Here is a 22,186-nt window from a genome sequence, read left to right as displayed (position 1 = left end):
TTGGCACTAATGGAATTGTTGTTAGCAAACTGTCAGTGTTTTTCATAGCACAGACTTTGACTTCCAGAAGATTCAAGCTGTCTTAGAGACTCTGAGAAACGGAGGCTATTAGACCAATGCCCGGTATATCACACTGAAGGCTTGGATGATGTTGAACTAGAATCCTGACAACTAGGATACCTGACTGAGATTAAACTGTTTCTGCTGGTATAGATATTAGTGGCATTTTAGATTAGAAGTTTTAGACTTCACTCAAACAACTCATTAAAATCCATACCCTCTGTACCTATAGAATTACAGATTCAACATAAGAATAACATATGCAAGAAGTTTTAATCCTGTGCAGTGATGTGCTGGTAAGTGTTTACTAACTGGTTTTCCAAGGCATGCTGTATGTGTTGGGGGTGGGGGACATACACATACCTTATTTGTATATCATCTGCAAATTGCTATGATGTAAATGTCCCCTCCATGGTCAGTTGCAGTCTAGCAAAATGACACCACTAAAGGCAGAGTTGAGAAGAGATGTACACAGTCACCACTTTTGCTCCAGCATAGCAATGGTCCTATGTTCAGCATACACAAAGCACCAAAGTTTAGAAGGCTCACTCTATGTCAGTGGCCCCCAACCTTTCTGGCACCAGGGACCGATGCTCCTGTGAGAATCTAATGTCTGATGATCTGAGGTGATGCTAGCGCTGGGGAGCGGCTGCAAATACAGATGAAGCCTCATTCACTGGCCCACCACTCACCTGCTGTCTGGCCTGGTTCCTAACAGGCCATGGACTGGTACCAGCCTGCAGCCCAGGGGTTGGAGACCCCTGCTCTATGTCATTTCAATGACCATTGTCATTATCAAGTAGAACTTCTCTCACCTTGTGACAAGTGCTCTAAAAACAAACCAAGCAAAGCACATGCCTTTTCCATCTGAGAGCTGTGATTTTTAAATCCTAAAGATTTCATTATTTAACAGATTTCCCCCATGATATTGCTTTTGTAGAACTATCACCCAGTCTCTTATATGTTCTGATTGCTATAAACAGAAAATGAAATGTTTACAGGTTAACAGAACTAATTTTTAGTAGCAGTAAGCACAACCATCAGAACAAAAATATTTTGGAAGCATGTTTTATTTTGAACTTTAGTATTGAGGGTGTTTAAAAAACTGATAACACTGAGAAACACTACTTACCATTCAATAAAATGCCTGGCTAGAAACACGTTTCGCAACGGTTCCGGAATGTCTCCATTTGCTGTTTGGGGGAAATAGTAGAACTATCACATTAACATGTCAGTTCCTGGCCCACCTCCTACCTTCATTCCCAAACCTGCACATATCTTTGTAACCCCAGAACTCATGTATCTCATATCTTCAGTTTCTCTGTAAAAGCCTTTTTGCAGAACAAAATACCATTAACTTTCCCAATGCCAGAATGCCCCAATGGCTCGAGTTTTGGCCCATAAACCAATTCTTTGGCAAGGACTGGAAAATATAGTTGCTTTCACATTTACTTCTGTATTTAAAAGACAAAGCCACTTGGCAACTTGCCAAAAACCCTCTAGAGGAGAAAGTTGATGGATTCTTAGGACACAGTTATTCCAATCATGGTGTAGTTAATATTCATTCTAAACTGATAATGTTCATAATAACACATTGCCATTCACAATGAACTTCCACGCATATGTCCTTCCCATTATGCAGTACTGAGTAGTGTTGGTAACAAAATGTCATCATCTAGTCTCTGAGCCTCTTCCAATGATTAATATGCATTTATTAAATAAATAGGTGATAGATGCTTTCTGTGGTGAGGCATTATGGAGTCTGTCAAGATGAATTAAGACCAACCCATTAGTATTTGACTTAAGTTGAGCAGGGCTTAGAAGTGCTCACATGTTGATATAAAATTCTTATTTTCTCATTTTATCAGTGGGAAAGAATTTAAGCTCAAATTGGTCATCACCATGGTCCTAAGAAAGTTTTTTTGTTACTAGATTTGTTTGATTGGCTGGTGGTTTTTCCTTTTTGGCCGGTTATTTAATGGAAATAATCACAATTGATAAACACATCTCTAAGTCAATAAATTTTTATACTGCACATCTAAGGATATACTCAAGAATTTATATCTTCACTGAGTTTTTCTCTGATAGTAGCAGTAAATGACAATATGACCCAATCATCTTAATTGCTGTGAGTTAGCACAGCTATTCTGCATTGCTTTTGGCTAATGAATTAGATTCATCACCTGGTTCTAATGTGGCTGACATGTCACTAACTGAGAGACAGTGTAGAAGAGGACAGAAAAGAGAAGAAAGAAGCAGGAGGCAAGCAAACTTTAGTTAACACACTAAGATCACAATCTGTGCCCAAAAAAGAAATTTTAAAAAAATACAGAGGGTCTTCATGATAGAAACTGAGTCATAAATGATGTTTTGAAGCATCACAGTAAGGCTTTCTGCAACTCTTACAGTTAGACCTCCAGCTCAGTTCACTCTGTGGTGCTAGAAAACAGCTAAGGTACCTTTGACATCTAGAGTTGTGAGCTCCATGCATGGATGAAACAAGTTACTGAGGGAACCTTGCTGCTTTGCCATGGGGGCTGATGATGGAGCTCCCTGTTTGAAATTATAGTGTTACCAATGAACTTTAATTTTGATACACAATGAAACAGGGGCTTTCCTTGGTGGCAAGGTGTTTCTCTGGGATGTCTACCCCTTCCGTATCTTTAGCAAATGTTGTTAGGAAGTGAAGTGCTTTTTAAAGGAATCAGATATACACAGAAATGTGCTCAATGTTATGGTCTCACAACTCAAAAACTCTGCTGGAGGTTTTGCAAGACTCTTTCCCCCAGATTCTGGAATACATGGTCAACCCTGGGCCACTGCCAGGGTGTGTAGGTACAGATACATGATTTCCAAACACTGAGCCAAATCTGGGGCCACAGTTCTGTATTTCTCATATGCCAAGTTTTATAAATGAAAGCCAGAGCAAGAAGCATGGTTTGTGTATGGAACCACCAGATGGCACTATGTAGAGAGTGAAAGAGCATTTATATTCTCAGGAAGGCAGATGCTAGTTTGCCATCTTAGTTTATAAAAGGACTTTTTTAAACATCTAAGCCCAGGGCTTAAGAAGGAAAAGAAAAAACAATTGCTTACTTCCTATGGTGGAATAGCCTTTTTAGGCTTGGAAAGTGCTGTGACTTGGTGACATTTCTGGAACTAGCAAAAGCCCATTTATAAACGGTATTTCCAGGAAAGACTAGAATAATTGTTAAGCTACATGGGGTGAGGAAGAAGAAGAGACAGAGAGACCTTAGTAAAAATTAAATATTAAGTTGAAGAGGACCAGAGAAAAGCATCAGTAGGTAGAAATACAGAAATAAGTTGGGTGTTGCCACCCAATGCTAATCCATTTATCTAAGAAGAGAACATCACATCACTTTTTATTCACAAGGCAATTATATGGAACCATGTGAAATTGCTGATAGTCAACGATCTTTGACCTACAAAGATGGTCATGGCATGTGGTTCAACCTAATAAAACTAGAAAATATTGGAAACCAGTTTGTAAAATATGTAAAAGACACTAAATTATCTCATAGCTTACTAATACTAAAGTGCTAGAAAATCCAAAATAAATTATTTTTTTAAAAAAAAACTATAGTCAACTTTTAACCTCAAGTACCCATGAACTTTTAATCCAAAATACTCTCCACATGCCCAGGATAATTTGAGAATACTGCAAGTTTGCAAGTGTTTTTTGTTTTTATTTTTGAGAGAAAGCAAGTCAAGTTAAGCAAGCATTTTCTATTAATCCCAAAGGAATTTAACACTAAGCTATGTTTTTCATTTTAAAAAACCTAAAGGATGCTAGCAGAGATCAAGAACAGTCCCACGCTGGTGAGTATTAATCTTTCTGCATCAATGGTACAAAACCTACCCAGCTGTGGAGTCTCCCACCCACAATGTAACTTTGATCCGTGGTGCCATTTATAGGTCCCCTGCCACTCTACAGCAGAAGAGTCAGTGGGCCTCTGCAAGCAAGCATTGGGCCTAGCTGTGCCATCCTTGTCCAGGCCCACCCCTGGGCACAGGTGGGATGTGGACTTTAAGTAGGAGCATTAGAGTGTTACTTCTGTCACTTCTCATCCATGGTTTCTGTATCATTTGAGACCACTTTCCGTGTGTGCTGACAGATCTTAAAAGGGCCTAGTAATAAAAGGTACATTTTGGTTATAAACACAGGAAGAAAGCAGACTTAGCATTTGAAAAGAATATTGAATAAAAATATACCATTTTCTCTATATAGTGAATTTAAAATAATCTGATGGTATAAAGGGGGAGGCAAATAGTATCTTGATAACATTTCTATGGGATAAAAAGAAAAAAAAATATCCAATTTTCCCAAAAGTGTGAGAGAGTACTATGAAACAAACCAATTCCTCAGAGTGGTTTTGGTAAAGGTAAGTATGAGGTACTGGAGAGTTTACAGTGTCCTTTCATACATAACCATCCTTGTAATGCTCTTATGACATGGGTATCATTTTCCTGATTTTACAGATTAAGAAACAGAGACATATCTAGAGATTTAGTGACTTTTCTGGGGTCATAATTAGTCTGCCAAAGAGACGGATTTCAAATCCGGGTTTTGCCGAAGTTTAATGCATGGTGGAAGGAAAAGATCATGCTTTGGTGTCACACACCTGGGTTTGATGCCCAGTACTGTTTCTTATTGTGTTATCTTGTTTCTTAACTTATTCTCAAGTGAACTTCTTCAGTTTCATTATCTACAAAATGGCAATGATAACCTCTCCTTTAGAGAGTCATTATGAAGATTAAAGATAGTATATAGGAAGTACATCGAAAATTGTAAGTACTCAAAAATGATAACTACTTTTCTTGGCTTTCTGCTAATATGAGTACAAAATTCTGCCAATTCTTCCTCTTTAGTAGAGCTTCAAAATTGATTGAAGGAAATTAATTCAACATCACAAAACCTGTTAATATCAGAATCAAACTTTAAAGCCATAGTGTTTTGGACTCAAAAAAAAATGTTATGGATTGTCCAGAGCTGCACTTCAATGTGGTAGCCGCTAGCCACTATTTAAATATAATTAAAATTAAATAAAAATTTTAGTTCTTCAGTCACACTAACCAACCCTGACTTAGAGTATAAACCCTTCATTCCTCCTTCCTCCAAGTTAAAAAAAATGAGACTTTCTTAAAATATGTTCAATGTTCCTGTCTACCCCTCCCCACCAGTCACTGCCAATTTACTTTCTATATTTGCTACGGTGTTTTTATTAATAGCAGGAGCCATTCTGGTCCAAATACCCATAAAGTATCTCTCAGTTGTCTGGCAGCTGATGCTAGCTGTCTGCTGGGATCGTAGCTGGGACTGTTGGCCAAATACTTGCACAAAGCCTCTCCATGTAACCTGGTATTCCTCACAGCATGGCCAGTCTCCAGGAGCAAGCATCCTAAAAGAAAGAGAACCAGGTAGAAACTGTATCATCTTTTCTAATCTAGCCTCAGAAGCTAAAATCATACATCAGCATTCTGTCCTCTGTTCATTAGCAATGAGTCACTAAAGCTGGCCTATAGTCAAGGGGAGAGGAAGAATGTCTTAAGAATTTGCAACCGTGTAAAGCCACCATAGTCTGTCACAAACTATGACAGCAAAACACAGTCATTCCTCCCTAGACCACCCCCAAAACTCTCATCTATTACGATGTCAGGATCATGTTCAGGGTCAGGATTTCATTACCTAAATGAGATCCAGAGGCATATGAGCTCGTTCCTTCATTATACTATGTGGAAAAAAGAAAAAAAGACTCATATGGAAAGAAAAGTACTACATGATCTCATTCATATGTGGAACTTAAAAATATAGAATACATAGAAACAGTAAAATGATCATTACCAGGTAGGGGAAATGAGAAGATGTTGGTCAAAGGGTACAAAGTTGTAGTCATTTAGGATGAGTAAGTCTGGAGATCTAAAATACAATGATGACTGTAGTTAATGATACTTATTGAATACTAGAAATTTGCTAAGAAAGTAGATTGCAAGTGCTCTAACCATTAAAAAAAAAAAAGATAACTGTATGAGGAGATGGATATGTTAATTAGCTTGGCCAGTAATTCCACTCTGTATATCAAAACATCAAGTTGTGCACCTCAAATATACACAACTTTTGTTAAATAAATAACATTGTTTTTAGCCTTGAAACCAATTTGAGTAGGGCTCACTCAGGGAACATTCCTCCTTCCTCCAGTCAGCTGGGGCTGCTCGGTAGTGAATTTGCTGAAGGCTTATTCATTCATGTGTCTGGTAGTTAATACTAGCAGTCAGCTTGGACTTTACTGGGCTGTGGCCTTGAACAGCATCGTGTAGCCTCTCCATATATTCTGGCCACTCTTCCAAAATGGTGGCCGTCACCATTTCTCACTCGTTCCAAGGAGACTCTTAAGAGTCTCAAGAAAGGGCCAGATGGGAGCTGCATCGCCTTTTCTGGCCTAGCCTTGGAAGACGTTCAGAATGACTTCTGCAGCATCTGTTCATTAAAAGTGAATCATTTGAAACTAATAATGAAATAAAATTTTTTAAGAAGTGAATCACTAAGGAGTGATGTCAGTGAAAACAACAGAGTGAGAAACTCTGAAATTTCACCCTTCGCGAAAGCAATGTAAAAACTAGCCAAAAACCTGTTTAAAATCAACTTTTTTTCAGAGCTCTACAAATTTACCAAAGGCAACAACTTGGGGAGGGACTATTCAAGAAAAGCAGCTGAATCAAAGTAATAACAGTGAGATTGGTGACATTTAAATATACCCTAGCCCACTCTCCATTTTTCAGCTCATCAGTAGCTTTGAAAATAACAGCCCACATTTCAGGTACCTCAGAGAACAGAACAGTCTCCTTTTGCAAAGAATTGCTATAATTTGAACTGTAGGATGGCTTTGCAGAAGAACAGATAGAAACTTCTACCTATGTAACCTGACTCAGAACTCATCCAGTGCTATAGCTGGTACACGGGTGGTGTTTTGTTGAAATATTTACAAGCAAACATTTTAGTTGCTGCTGCCAGGGATGATAACAGTTGGGCTAAACAATATATAAATGAAAAAGCTTAGAGGAAAAGACTAGGGAATGCAATGTCTCTAAAGGCTTTGAAAAGCTCTTGACATATGTCTGGAAATCTGAAGGCTGCACACATGTATAGGGCCATATGCATGCTCGGGAAGATTCAAGAAGGCCCTAGGTTGTCACCGCCAGCTGACCTTTAGGCTCTGCACAATCAGAAAGCGAAGGCTAAGGCAGAGTTTTAAACCACCTGATTGAGTGCTTAAAGGTGTGCTACAACACACACAAAAAGCCCCTCAGCAAAAAATTGATATTTTATGACTCCAGGCATTTAAGGAAATCTCAGTGCAATTATTAGCTGACCACTAAGCCAAATAAGTGGAAACTGAAATTGCTTCACATAACAAAGAATGCAGCTTTATAGGATTACTTCAGAAAAGTCGCTACATAAACAACAGACCTTAAGGAAAGAGAGCATCTGATTTCCAGACTTGCCATTTTAGAATATTCAATATAATCAGTTTTCAAACAACAAATTATGAGGCATGCTAAGAAGCAAGAAAGTATGACTTTTGTTAAGGGGGGAAAAAAAAGTAATCAGTAAAAAATGTCCAGAAGAGTCCAGACACTGGACTTTCTAGACAAAAACTTCAAATCTGCTATTTTAAATATGTTCAAAGGAAACCCCATCTCAAGAACTAAATAAAAGTATAAGAAGGGTGTCTCACAAATAGAAACTATCAATAGTTAGAAATCATTTAAAAATCTGAAGTTAAAAAGTATAGTAACAAATGAAGAATTCACTTGAGTGACTCAGCAACAAATTTGAGTTAGAATGAATCAGAGAGATTCATTGGGAAATTCACAAATTGTGGAAATTAACACACTTTTAAAAACAGATGGCTCAAAGATGAAATCATAAGGGAAATTAGAAAGTACTTTGAGATACGCAGAAATGAAGTCACAATATACAAAACTTTTGGGATGCAACAAAAGCAGTAAGTAAAATACATTTAAAAGTGCAAGTAAAAGTACATTTAAAAAGATCTCAAATCAATAACAACCTTCTACCTTAAGAATCTAGAAAAAGAAAACTAAACCAAAACCAGGCAAAAGGAAGGAAATATTGAAGATTAGAGCAAGAATTAATGAGATAGGTAATAGAAATTCAATAGAGAAAATCGATATAACTAAAAGTTGGTTCTTTGAAAAAAAAGCAACAAAATTGGCAAAACTCTAGAGATCAAGAAAAAAGAAGACTCAAATTACTAAATTCAGAAATAAAAGAAAGGACATTACTACTGACCTTACAGAAACGAAAAGGATTGTAGGGGAATACTAGGGAAATTATATGCCAACGAAGTAAATAATGAGGTGAAATGGATATATTCCTGAAACACACAATGACCAAAACTGATTCAGAAAGAAATAGAAAACTTGCATAGATCTGTAACAAGTAAAAAGATTGAGTTAGTAATCAAAAAACTTCCAACAAAGAAGCCTTAGGACTAGATGGCTTCACTGGTGAATTCCCTTGAAAGTTTTTAAGAAGAATTAGCAGCAATCCTTTTCAAACATCCAAAACATAAAAGAGGAGGGCATACTTCATACCTGGTTCTCTGAGGTCAGCATTACCTCCACACCAAGACCAGAAAAAGACATCATAAGAAAGGAGAACTATAGACCATATCTCTTATATAGATGCAAAAATCCTCAACAAAATACTTTAAAACTAATCCAGCAGCATATAAAAGAATTAGACACTATGACCAAGTGGAATTTACCTTAGGAATGAGCAATTGATTCCAAATATGAAAATAACATATTGCACCATATTAATTAGAATAAAGGGGGAAAAACACATGAACATCTCAACAGATGTAGAAAGAACATTTGGGCATATATCCAAAAGAAATGAAATCAGTATCATAAAGAGATATCTGCACTCTTATGTTTATTGCCACATTATCTATAATAGCCAAGATACAGAAACATGTTAAGTGTCCCTCAGCAGATGAATGGATAAAGAAAATGTGAGATACACACACATATACACAATGGAATATTATTTGGCCTTTTTTTAAAAAAAGAAACTCTGCTATTTGTAAAAACATAGATGAGCCTGGAGGACATTATGCTAAGTGAAATACAGCATGATTTCTTTCTATGTGAAATCCAAAACTGTAGAACTCATAGAAGCGGAGAGTAGAATGACATTTGCCAGAGAGTAGAATGGTGGTGGAGGTGGGGGAAATGGGGAGATGTTGGTCAAAGTGTACAAAATTTCAGTTATGAAAGATGAATGAGTTCTAGAGTTCTGATTCTGATATATAGCATGGTGACTACAGTTAATAGTACTGTATGGTATACTTGAAATTTGCTAAGAGAATAGATCTTGAGTGTTACCACACACACACACACACACACACACACACACACACACACACACATTCATGTGCACAAGTCATTAAATGGTAACCAGGGAAGTGATGGATAAGGATACTATATTTTAATATGTTATTTATTTTGCCAATGTATGCCTATATCAAAATATCAAGTTAGCAATGTACAAACTCTGTGTGCATCAATTATAACTCCCCCAGAAAGCTGAAAAAAAAAAAACAACATCCTTTCATGATAAAACACTCATCAAACAAGGAATATAAGAGAACTTCCTCAATCTGATAAAGGGCATCTATGAAAATTCACAGCTAACATCATACTTAATTTAAACACTGATAACTTTGCCCCTAAGATCGGAAACAAGGCAACATTTAACATTCTATTCAACATTGTACTGAAGATTCTAGCCAGGACAATTAGTGAAGAAAAAGAAATAAAAGGCATTCAAGTTGGAAAAAGGAAGTAAGATTATCTCTATTTGCAGATGACGTTATCTTCTATGTGTATAGAAAACCCTAACACCCTTGGCATGAGTTCCAAGATCATTCAGTGGGGAAAGAATAGTCTTTTCAACAAAGGGTAGTAGAACAACTACCTACCTTCATACCAAAAAAAAAAAAAAAAAAAAATTGGACCACTGCCTCACATCATATACAAAAATTAACTCAAAATGGATCAACAACCTAAATGTTGTAAGGGCTAAAGCTAAAAACTCTCTTAGAAGGAAACATAGGTGTAAATCTTCGTGACTTGGATTAGCGACAGTTTCCTAGATATGATGACAAATCATAAGCAACAAAAGAAAAAATAAAACAGACAAATTGGACTTCAATGAAATTAAAAGCTCTTGCATAAAAGGACATTATCAAGAAAGTGAAAATACAACCCACAGAATGGGAGAAAATATTTGCAAATCATATATCTGATAAGGATCTAGTATCCAGAATATATAAAAAACTCTCACACTTCAATAATAAACAACCCAACTTAAAAATAGACAAAGAATTTGAATAGATATTGCTCTAAAGAAGATTTACAAATGGCCAATAGCACATGAAATATGCTCAATATCATCAGTTGGTAAGGAAACTCAAACCATGACCACACTTTACACCCACGAAGATGGCTGTAACCAAAAAGATAGACAATAAAATGTGTTGGCAAGGATGTGGAGAAACTGGAACTTTTATATGTTGCCAATGGGATTGTAAAATGGTGCAGTCACTTTGGAAAACAGCGGTTCCTCAAAAAAGAATTGAAAACACACAAAATTTGCACATGAATTTTCATAGTAGTAGTATTCATAATAGCCAAAAAGTGGAAACAACTCAAATATCCATCAATTGATGAATGGATAAACAAAAGGTGGTATATCTGTGCAATGAAACTAATATCCATAAGAATGAATGAATTACTGATACATACTAAAACATGGATGTATCCTGAAAAAACATTGTGCTAAGCGAAAGAAGACAGACACAAAAGGAAAATGATGTATGATTCTATGTCTGGAATCATACAAATGAAATGTCTGGAATAGACATATCCATAGAGACAGAAGTAGATTATTGATTGCCAGGGAATCGGTGAGGGATATACAGAGATGGTGAAGGAAATGGGAGTGACTGCTAACAGGTATGGGGGTTCTTTTTGATGTGTAGAAATGTTCTGGAATTAGATAGTTTTGATGGTTTATTATAAAGTCAAACATATGTTTACCATGACCCATAACACACCATGACAATCACATTCCTAGATATTTATTCAAGAGAAATAAAAAGATTTGTATGCAGTATATATAGCAGCTTTATTCATTATGGTTTAAAGCTAGAAATGACCCAAATGTCCAATACGGTATTAAATAAACTGTGGTTTATCCAAACAATGGAATACTACTCAGCAATATAAAAGAATGAACTATTGATACATGCAAAAAAATGGACATATTTCAAAAACAAGCTGAGTGAAAGAAGCAGGCACAAAAAAGAACATAATGTATAGTTTATGTGTGTATAGTGGCAAAAAGCAGATCAGTGGTTGCCTGGGTCAGGGATGGGATGTTTTGACTGCAAAGGGAAAAAAGGGAACTTTTTTGCTTGGTGAAATGTTCTATATCTTGATCATGATAGTAGTTACACAAATTTGAGAAAATACGTAGAAATGCACACTTAGATGAGTATATTTTATTGTATACAAATTATATCAATACGGTTAAGGGAAAAAATTACAGCCAAAATCTAACCCCTCCTTCCCATATTCACAGTTGAAAAGTCACCATCATTTTTACCTGGTTTATTGCAATAGGTTTCTAGCTTTTCTCTATGCTTGCCCCTTTCAGCCTAATCTCAACATAGCATTCTGGTAATTCTATTAAAACGCAAGTCATATCATGCCATTTATCTGCTTAAAATCCTCCTATGGCTTCCAATTTCAACTTGAGCAAAAGCCAAAGTAAACCAGTTTACAATAACCCTTTCTGTGATCTGCTTCCATCCTTTATCCTCAACTTCAGTTGATCCCCTCTGCCACTACTTCCCTTACTTATTCTATTCCAGATGTTCTGGCCACTCCATTGCCTTTTGAGCATACATTTCTGTCTCAGGGCCTGTACACTGCTGTTTTTGTTTGTTTGTTTGTTTTGTTTTTTGCTTTGAATGCTTTTCCCTGGCATCTCTTCATGGCTCTTTTTCTCACTTCCTTCAAGTCTTCTTTCAAATGTCACCTTTTCTGTAAGGCCCTTCTTGATTTCTATAATTATAATTCCAATGCCTTCTCTCTGGGCTTAAAATTTGGCAATTTGGCAATTCAGGGAGATTTTCTACAAAGTAAATAGTAAATAATGTGAAAACAATTGACTTCTTTTCCTTCATGAAGGGCTCTGCTCAGCATGTAATGGTGTGAGGCTTAGATACGTACTACTTCAATTTGCTGACCTGTAAATGTGGAGATGACTTTTATGAACCTCAAAAAACTTTCGCAGCCTCGGAAAGTGGGAATCTCATTGAAAGCTGCCAATGCTATGAGCAGCACGATCCAATAGGAGACCAAGAATTCTCATGCCACATAGACTGGTGAAAGTTAGGCTACTACTTTCAAACAGAAGGGGCATAAATCGACCAGGGTCTGCTTTTTGAAAACAAAGTTTTGTCAACATGTTCATCACTAGAAAGAGCTGTTTGCAATGGAGTCCCTCCCCTTCCTGCCTTGTCCCTCCTTCTCCCCAAAGCTGTGATCAACAGTCAGCTGATGCTTTAAAAACTTAAACAAAACAAAACTTCATGGACTGTGTGAGCCTAAAAAAAAAAAAAAATCCGTATACTGGAAATATTAGAGAAATGCTTTGCCTTTTATTGTAACAAAGAGAGAAACCGTGAAAGCCAGACTTTCCACGGAGACTGAGAATAAGTTTAGGCCTAAGGCCAACTGAGAAAAAAAAAAGTGTGCTGTTAAGGGCAGATTTAATATGAATGAATTCTAAAGCAATAATTTCTGGGTTCTTTTTCCCTCGTATAATGTAATGTAATGATAAAGATGTAAATTATTCTCAGAAGACAGTATCTCCTTCTTTAGGGAAAGAAGGGCCCAGAATTGCCAAGACAGAAGTTGTCAAACTTGTTTTGGAGTGAAACATTATTGAGTGGAGGTAGTGGGGTCTTCACATGAAGGTGACCTGAAAAGGAGAGAGAAGGAACAGGAGGGGAAGAAGAAAGGAGGACAGTGGTTCTCGGCCAGGAGAAAAAGAGTTACTTGCTCAGGGTTAATTATGTGCCAGGAATAAACATATATATATTAAATTCAAAGTGTGTTCATTTCTTACCATCTTATCTTTCTTTATCGCTACTGGACCTTGTCACTGCTGGGGCTGGAGGTGAGAAGTGATGGGAATTAAAAGAGGCTCGATCACTCCACATGAGAAAAAATACAGAGCCCCCAAACAGACCCTGGAGGCAAGGCAGTGAGGAGAGAGCCAAAACTCACTGAGGAGAGGCTGAGAGGAGGGAGAAAAGGAGGTCTGAACGTTGCCAAGCTTTGTGGACAGACACAAAGGGGTTTTAGAGAGTGTTCCTGAGTGTTGTGAGGTATAATTATCCTTTGCTGCTCTCTCAAAAAAAAAAACTTTCTGAAAAGATGCACGTTAAGGGCTTTTGGAATTGGATAGACACGATGGCCTTAAAGTACCTTTAGTGGTAAAATGGACTGAACTTAAGTCCTTCCGAATTCATGGTTAGCCACTAAAGAGTTACTCATTGGCTATTGTAAAAAGCCAGAACAGCCCCTACTGTAACCACCTGAGGGCTGCAAGAAGGGTCCACTTAAGTTAACTTGTGAGTAAAGCTGGACATCAGACAGCTCCAGGTGTCAGAACTGGATGGCATGTGAGTTGGGGATGGGCAGGATATGATGATCATAGAAGTGTTAAACATCGGTCAAATATGAGGAAAATACCCCAATGATCCATTTCTGAATGTACATGTACCTATGTCAAGACATAGGAAAGCTTTACAAAGGGATATGCCACTATCATATAAGGGTCAACTTTTAAGTACTCTTAACTATATGCTTGGCTCTATTCTAATCACTATATATGAATTAACTCATTTAGTTATCAAAGCAACTCACTGAAGTATGTACTATAACTATCCCTACAACATGATGAGCTAGTTAGTAATGAGGAAATGTTAAGGGCCCGATATCTCTCTCACAGGTACCAATTAGCAGTGCTGGGATTTGGAACAGCCAGTAGCCATGTTCTTAACCAAACTTACAGAACAAGGAAGGAAAGGAGATGGACATGATGAGGTAGGGGACATAAAGGGGATATTTTGCTTTTCCTTATATATCTTTATTTTGTTTGAATTTTTATAATGAGGATGTATTCATGCATTTACTTGTGTAATATTGAAATATATATAAAGTGAAATCATAGAAAGCTATGCAAAAATCAAGACAAAACGAAACACTCAACCCAATTAAAAAATAGACAAAGGACTTGAATTGAAATTCCTCCAAAGAAGATATACAATGAGCACATGAAAAAATGCTCAACATTTTAGGGAAATGCAAACCAAAACCACAGTCACACCCATTAGGATAGCAATTATCAAAACAAACAAACAAAATCCAGAAAATAACAGGTGTTGGTGAGAATGTGAAGAAATTAGAACCATTGTGCAACCATAGTGGCTGCATCATTCCATATTCTCTTGATGGGAATATGGAATGATGCAGCCACTATGCAAAACAGAATGGCAATTCCTCAAGAAGTTAAAAACAGAATTATCACATGACTTAGCAATTCCACTTCTGGGTGTATATCCAAAAGAATTGAAAGCAGGGTCTTGAAGAGATAGTTGTACACCCATGTTCATAGCAGCATTATTCACAATAGTCAAGAGATGGAAGCAATGCAAGTGTTCATTGATGGATAAATGGATAAGCAAAATATAAGACATATATATATATATACACACACATATATATACATATATATGTGTGTGTATATATATATATATATATTCACACACACATACATACGTGCAATGGAATATGCTTAAAAAGGGAAGGAAATTCTGATACATGCTATGCCATTGAGAAACTCTTGAGGACATTATGCTAAGTGAAATAAACCAGTCACAAAAGGACAAATACTATGATTCTACTTATATGAGATATCTAGAGTAGTCAAATTCATAGAGGCTGAAGATAGAATCGTGGATGCCAGGGGCCGGAGGGAGGGGGGAATTATTGCTTAGTGGCTTAGTGGGCACAAATTTTCAGCTTTTCAAGATGAAAAGAGTTCTATGAATGGATGGTGGTGATAGTTGCACAACAATATGAATGCACATAATGCCACTAAACTGTACACTTAAAACTGGTTAAGATGGAAAATTTTATGCTACGTGTATTATACCACTTTTTTTTTTTAAGTTGTGCAAAAGTGTATGGGGATGGCGAGGGAAGGTTTAGGAGGTGAGTAGAGGATTTATCTTGGTCCCTCGGAACACCTCCTAACTTACACCTGGGCCCTTTGGGAGAAAGCCTCACCCTCACCCAGGACTGTTTTCCCAAGAGGTTCTAAGGGTCTTGGAGAAAAGAGCAGAGATGCTTTGATGCCCCAGGAGACAGTGGGACACAGTCCAGAGGAGGACAAGAATCCCCCGCCTGTCCCGGAGAACACAGTGAGTTGAGACTGTAGCCCCCTGTGAGTTCCTTCTGCTATTCTTGCCCCAGTTCTGGAATTAACTTTTCCTCCAAGAAACTAATTTATTGAAAAAAATGTTTTTCTCCATCAAATTACCTTGTGAACTTTGAAAATCAAATGACCTATATATGACTATTTTTAAGACTTTATTCATTTGGTTTATGCTTATGACAATACCATACTGCACTTGATCAATGAAGCTTTATAATAAGACACAAAGTCAGAAAACTTAAGTTCTTCAGTTTTGTTCTTCTTAAGATTGTTTTGGATACCTTAAGTCCTTCACATTTCCATATAACTTTTAGAATCAGCTTGTTAATTTCTATTTTTAAAAATCTGGCATTATGATTGTGATTATGTTGAATTTATAGATAAATTTTGGGAGAATTGACATCTTAACAACATTAAGTCTTCCAATCCATAAATGTGGAGGAATGCCTCTTTATTTATCCAGGTCTTATTTAATTTCAACAATATTTAATAGTTTTCAATGTAGACAGAGGTCTCACATTTTGTTAAATTTATTACTAAATCAAAAAAAAATTTATTAGTAAATCTTTTTTGTTATTTGATGCTATTGTTATGGAACTGAATTTTTTTATATTTTATTTTCTAATTGTTTGCTGCTAGTATATAAGAATTAAAAAATACAACTGATTTTTATATTTTGACCTTATATCTTTATACTTGGTTATAAAAGGGTTCCCCCTAGAGAAACAGAATCAACAAGGTATGAGTATATATATATAGAGAGAGCGATTTGTCTTAGAAATTGGCTGACATGATTATGGAGGCTGGCAAGTCCAAAATCTACAAGATGGACTGGCCGGGTAGAAATCCAGAGAAGAGCTAATGTTGCAGTTCGTGTGAAGGCCATCTGGCCAAATTCCTTTTTGCTCAAAGGATGTCAGTCTTTTTTTAAATTATTATTAAATTTATTGGGGTGACATTGGTTAATAAAATTATATGTTTCAAGTGTACAATTCAATAATACTTTATATGTATATTGGATTGTGAGTTTATGACCCAAAGTGAAATTTCCTTCTGTCACCATATATTTGACTCCCTTGACATTTATCTACCTCCCCCACTCTCTCCATTCCTTCTGGTAACCACTAAACTATTGTTCATGTCCATGAGTCTCTGTTTGTCTTGTTTGTTTGTTGCTTTCATTTTTATATCCCACATACAAGTGAGATCATATGGTTCTCAGGTTTTGCTTTCTGACTTATTTCGCTTAGCATGATAACCTCGAGATACATCGATGTTGTTGCAAATGCCAGTATTTCATCTTTTCTTATGGCTAATATTCCATTGTATATATAAGTACCACATCGTCTTTATCCAATCATCTATTGTAGGACACTTCAATCACTTCCATGTCCTGGCCACCATGAATAATGCTGCTGTGAACATCGGGGTGCATATATCCATATGGATAAGTGTTTTCAAATTTGAGGGGTAGATGCCTGGAAGAGGGATTGCTGAGTCATATCATAATTCTATTCTTAATTTTTTGAGGAACTTCCAACTGTTTTCCATAGTGGCTATACCAATTTACATTTCCACCAGAAGTGTATGATGGTTCCTTTTTGCATACAATCTTTCCAACACTTGTTATTACTTGTCCTCTTGAAGATAGCCATTCTAATAGGTGTGAGCTCTTTGAGGTTTTGATTTGCATTTCCCTAATAGCTAGTGAAGTCGAGCATCTTTTCATATATCTTTTGGCCATTGGTATGTCTTCTTGGGAGAAGTGTCTGTTCAGGTCCTCTGCCCATTTTTCAATTAGATTGTTGTTGAGTTGTATGTGTTCTTTGCATATTTTGGATATTAGCCCCTTATCGGAGGTGTTTGCAAATATCTTCTCCCGTTCATATGGTTGCCTCTTTGTCTTGTTAATGGTTTCTTTTACTATACAGAAGCATTTTAGTTTGATATAGTCCCATTTATTTATTTTTGCTTTTATTTCCCTTGCCTTGGAGGTCAAATTCACAAAATCCTCTCTGAATCCAAGGACCATGAGTTTAGCACCTATGTTTTCTTCTATGCAGTTTACTGTTTTAGGTCTTATATTTAGGTCTTTGATCCATGTTGAGTTAATTTCAGTGTATGGTCACAGATAGCAGTCTAGTTTCATTCTTTGGCATGAAGCTTTCCAATTTTCCCAGCGCCATTTATTGAAGAGGCTTTCTTTTCTCCATTGTATATTTTTGGCTCCTTCGTTGAAAATTATTTTCCCATATATACAGGGGTTTATTTCTGGACTCTCCATTCTGTTCCACTGGTCTGTGTGCCTGTTTTTCTGCCAGTACTATGCTGTTTGGATTATTGTTGCTTTGTAATATAATTTGAAGTCAGGCAGTGTGATACCTCTGGGCTTGCTCTTTTTTCTCAGAATTGCTTTGACTATCCAGGGTCTTTTGTTATTCCATACAAATCTGATGCTTTTTTTGTTCTATTTATTTAAAAAATGCTGTTGCGATTTTGATGGGGATTGCAATAAATCTGTATATTGCTTTGGGTAATAAGGTTATTTTAACTGCGATGATTCTTCCAATCCATGAACTTTTGTTCTATTCAGGTCTTCAGTTGATTGAATGAGGCCCATCCACATTGCGGAGGGCAACCTCAAAGTCCACTGATTTAAATGTTAGTCTTACCCCCAAAACATCCTTACAGAAACATCCAGAAAAATGTGTGACCAAATACCTGGGTACCATGGCCCAGCCAAGATGGCACATATAATTAACCTTAACACTTTTTAAATTAACTTATTACTTAATTAAATTCATCTATAAGTAAAAAAGTAAAGATATTCATATACTTTCTTTTCAAATCTTTGCCCTCTTGTTTCTTGCTTTATTGCCCTGAAAAGGACCTCCAGTGATATATTGTTTGGAAGAGTGGGCATTGTTGCCTTATTCCCAAACTTACGAAGAAAGTATTCAACATATTACCATTATGTACGATGTTAGCTGTTTATTTTTCATAGATATTATACAAGAGAAACTCTTCTGTGTTCTGTCTACTCACAGAATACTCTCAATACTTCACTTCTGACATTTCTGGTCACCAAATGTTTATGGGTGTCTTCTCACACAAGCAAATCTCTGATTCTCCAGACACCAGCTGTGTGTCCTATAACTTAACTCAATTCTGACACTACCTATGTGGAGATAGTGTCAGTTGCACAAGACTGCCCCCACTGCAGATGCCAATTGCAAGTCCAGGCTATTGTCTGTGCATCTAACCAACCAGATATAAATTGGTTGAACCCCTCTTCAGGTTTGATCATTAGTTAGAATGATGCACAGACCTCAGGAAAACAGTTTACTTACTACATAACCAGTTTTTAATAAAAAGATAAGACTAAGGAAAAGCCATATGGAAGAGATGCATAGGGAAAGTTAAGGGGAGTGGTGCGGACGTCTATGACCACTCTGGGCACGCAACTCTCCCAGCACCCCCACATTTCACCAACACGGTGAATTCTGTAAAGCTCTGTGAACCCCCTACACACATTCTTACCGCCCCCCTCCTCAACCCCTAACCTAGAGCTTAGAATTTTTATGGAGTCTTCATTGCAAGACAGGATTGATTAAATCATTGGTGATCCATTCAACCTCTAGTCTCTTTCCCTTCCCTGGATATGGGGGGTGGGGGCGGGTAGGAGTGAGAGACTGAAAGTGTTAACCTTCTAATCATATAGTTGACTCCCCTGGCAACCAGTGCCCATATTGTAGTGATCTAAGGACTTTCCAAAATTCGCCTCATTAACATAAACTCAGGTGTGGTTGAAAGGAGTTTGTTATGAACAACAAAAGACCCTCATTTTACCTAGATCTACCTTTTGACCCAGCAATTGCACTTCTGGATATTTATCCAAAGAAAACCAAAACACTAATTCGTAAAGATCTATGCATCCCTATGTTCATGGCAGCGCTATTCACAATAGCCAAGTATGGAAGCAACCTAAATGCCCATCAACAGACAGTTGGATCAAGGAATTATGGTTCATATATACAATGGAATATTACTCAGCCACATACACACAAAATAAAATCTTACCATTTGCAATGAGATGGATGAACCTAGCTAAAAGTTTTTATGCTGAGTGAAATAAGTCAGACAGACAAAGATAAATACCATATGATTTCACTTATCTTTGGAATCTAAGGGGAAAAAAATGAACAAACTAATGGAAAACAGACTCACAAAGAGGACAATCTGGTGACTGACAGAGGGGAAGCGAGTTCGGGGGCTGGAAGAAAGGGGTAAGGGGTTAAAGAAGTACAGATTAGTAGTTAAGAGATGGTCACAGGGATGGGGATGTAGTCAACAGTAATGGTCATGACATAGGGAGTGCAGTCAGCAGTAATGTAATGGCTCTGTGTAGAGCCAGATGGCTGATAAATCGGGAAGATTCCTTTATAAACTATATAAATGTCTAACCAATGTACTGTATACTTGAAACTAATAATTAAATGAAATAAAATGCTTAAAAAAAAAAAAGATCCTCATTTTACCTTTATGCTCCAGAGCTATTTCAGGAACTGAGAATAAAAACTAAATATTGTGACAAAAGACTCCTTTACTATTCTCATCACTTAGAAAATTACAAGTGTTCTAGGAATTCTGGATGAAAACCAAAATGTCTATTTCTTATTATATTACAATATCACAGTTGCCATAGTTCTAGTTTGCTGAAAATTTTTATTATGAATTGGTGTTAAATTTTATCAAATGCTTTTTCTGTATATTTTGAGCTGTTCAAACAGTTTTGCTCATTTATTAATGTGCTCAATTACATTAGTTTTCAAATGACTAACTTTGAATTCCTGGGATAAACTTCACTTGATTGCAGTATAGATCCTTTTTGTATATTGCTGAATTTAATTTGTTAATGTTTTGTTAATGAGTTTTGCATCTGTGTTCATAGAGGATAGCTAGTTTGAAATTTTCTCTCTTTTGAATATCTTTTAAAGGTTTTAGTATCAGTTATGCTGGTCTCATAAAAGGCATTTGGAAATGGTTTCTCCCCTATTTTAAGATTGATATCATTACCACTTTTAAGATTTAATGGAAATTACCAGTGACATAAACAGGGCTTGGAGTTTTGTTGTTTTTGCTGTTTTTTTAAGTAACAAATTCAACTTCTGGAATAGATATGTTTGTTTAAATTTTCTATTTTATTACACGTCAGTTTTGATTAGTTTTATTTTTTCAAAGAAATTTGTCCATAGTATTTCCTTATTATCCTTTTGCTGTTTGTAGGATTTGTGGTGATATCCCCTTTCATTCCTGATATTTAAAATTTGTGTTTTCTTTCTTGGTCAGTTTAGCTTAGCTAGAGGTTTATCAATTTTATCAATCTTTTTGAAGAACCAAATATCGACTTAATTAATTTTCTCTATTGTTTTATTTTTCTGTTTCTGATTTCTGCTTTTGTCTTTGTTTTCTTTATTATTTCCTAAATAAAATTACTTACTCTGGATTTAATTTGTTTATTTCCCCAGTTTCTTATGGAGAAATTTAGAGAATTGATTTTAGACATTTTTTCATTATCATTCAGTTCAAAAGATTTTCTAATTTTCCTCTTTGACCCAAAGGTTATTAGAAGTGTGTTATTTAATCTCCAAATATTTGGGAGCTTTCTTGAGTATCTTATTATTATTGATTTCTAATTCAATGATTTTATGATTAGAAAACATACTTTGTATGCTTCCAGTTTATTCAAATTTATTAAACGTTTTATGGCCTAGCATGTGGTCTATCTCAGTGAATATTTTATGTGCCCTTGAAAATAATATGTATTCTGTAGTTGTTGGTTGTTGTGTTCTGTAAATGTCAGTTATGTCAAGGTGGTTGATTGTGTTGTTCAGTTCTTCTATATTCTTAATGATTGTGGGGGGTGGGTCTAGTTGTTGGGAAGGCATTAAAATCTTTATAACTCTGGATTATCTATTTCTTTCTTTAGATCTGTCAGTTTTTGTTTAATGTATTTTGAAACTCTGATTTAGATACATACAGACTTAAAATTGTAATGTCTTTCTTGTGAATTGACCCTTTACTGTTATGAAATAGGACTTGTTATCTCTGGCAATACCGCTTATCTTGTTGTATGTTTTGTTCTGATATTAATGAACTAATTCCAGTTTTCATATGCTTACTATTTTCATGGTATATCTTTTTCCTTCTTAATTTCAACCTATCAATGTCTTTATATTTGATATCACGTGATATCTGTTCTAGATATCACATTACCAGTTCAAAGTCCATGTGCCCAATACTTGGAAAGGCCGAAACTCAAAACGTCAGAGTTTAGAGCAAGAAAAGTTTTCTTGATTGAGAAGGCACCAACCGAGAAGATAGGAGACCTACTGGTGTCTCAAATCCATCTTAAGAAAGTATAGGCTCCTTTTATATTAAGGGAAGGGGGGAAATGGGAGGGGCAAGAGGTGATTGACAACCCCGGATATCTGGGCACTAGCA

This window comes from Pteropus medius, unplaced genomic scaffold (assembly GCF_902729225.1).
Source record: "Pteropus medius unplaced genomic scaffold, Ma_sr-lr_union100, whole genome shotgun sequence".
Taxonomy (NCBI): Eukaryota; Metazoa; Chordata; class Mammalia; order Chiroptera; family Pteropodidae; genus Pteropus; species Pteropus medius.
The sequence above is the reverse complement of the archived record's forward strand: the minus strand, read 5'-3'. Positions refer to the sequence as shown.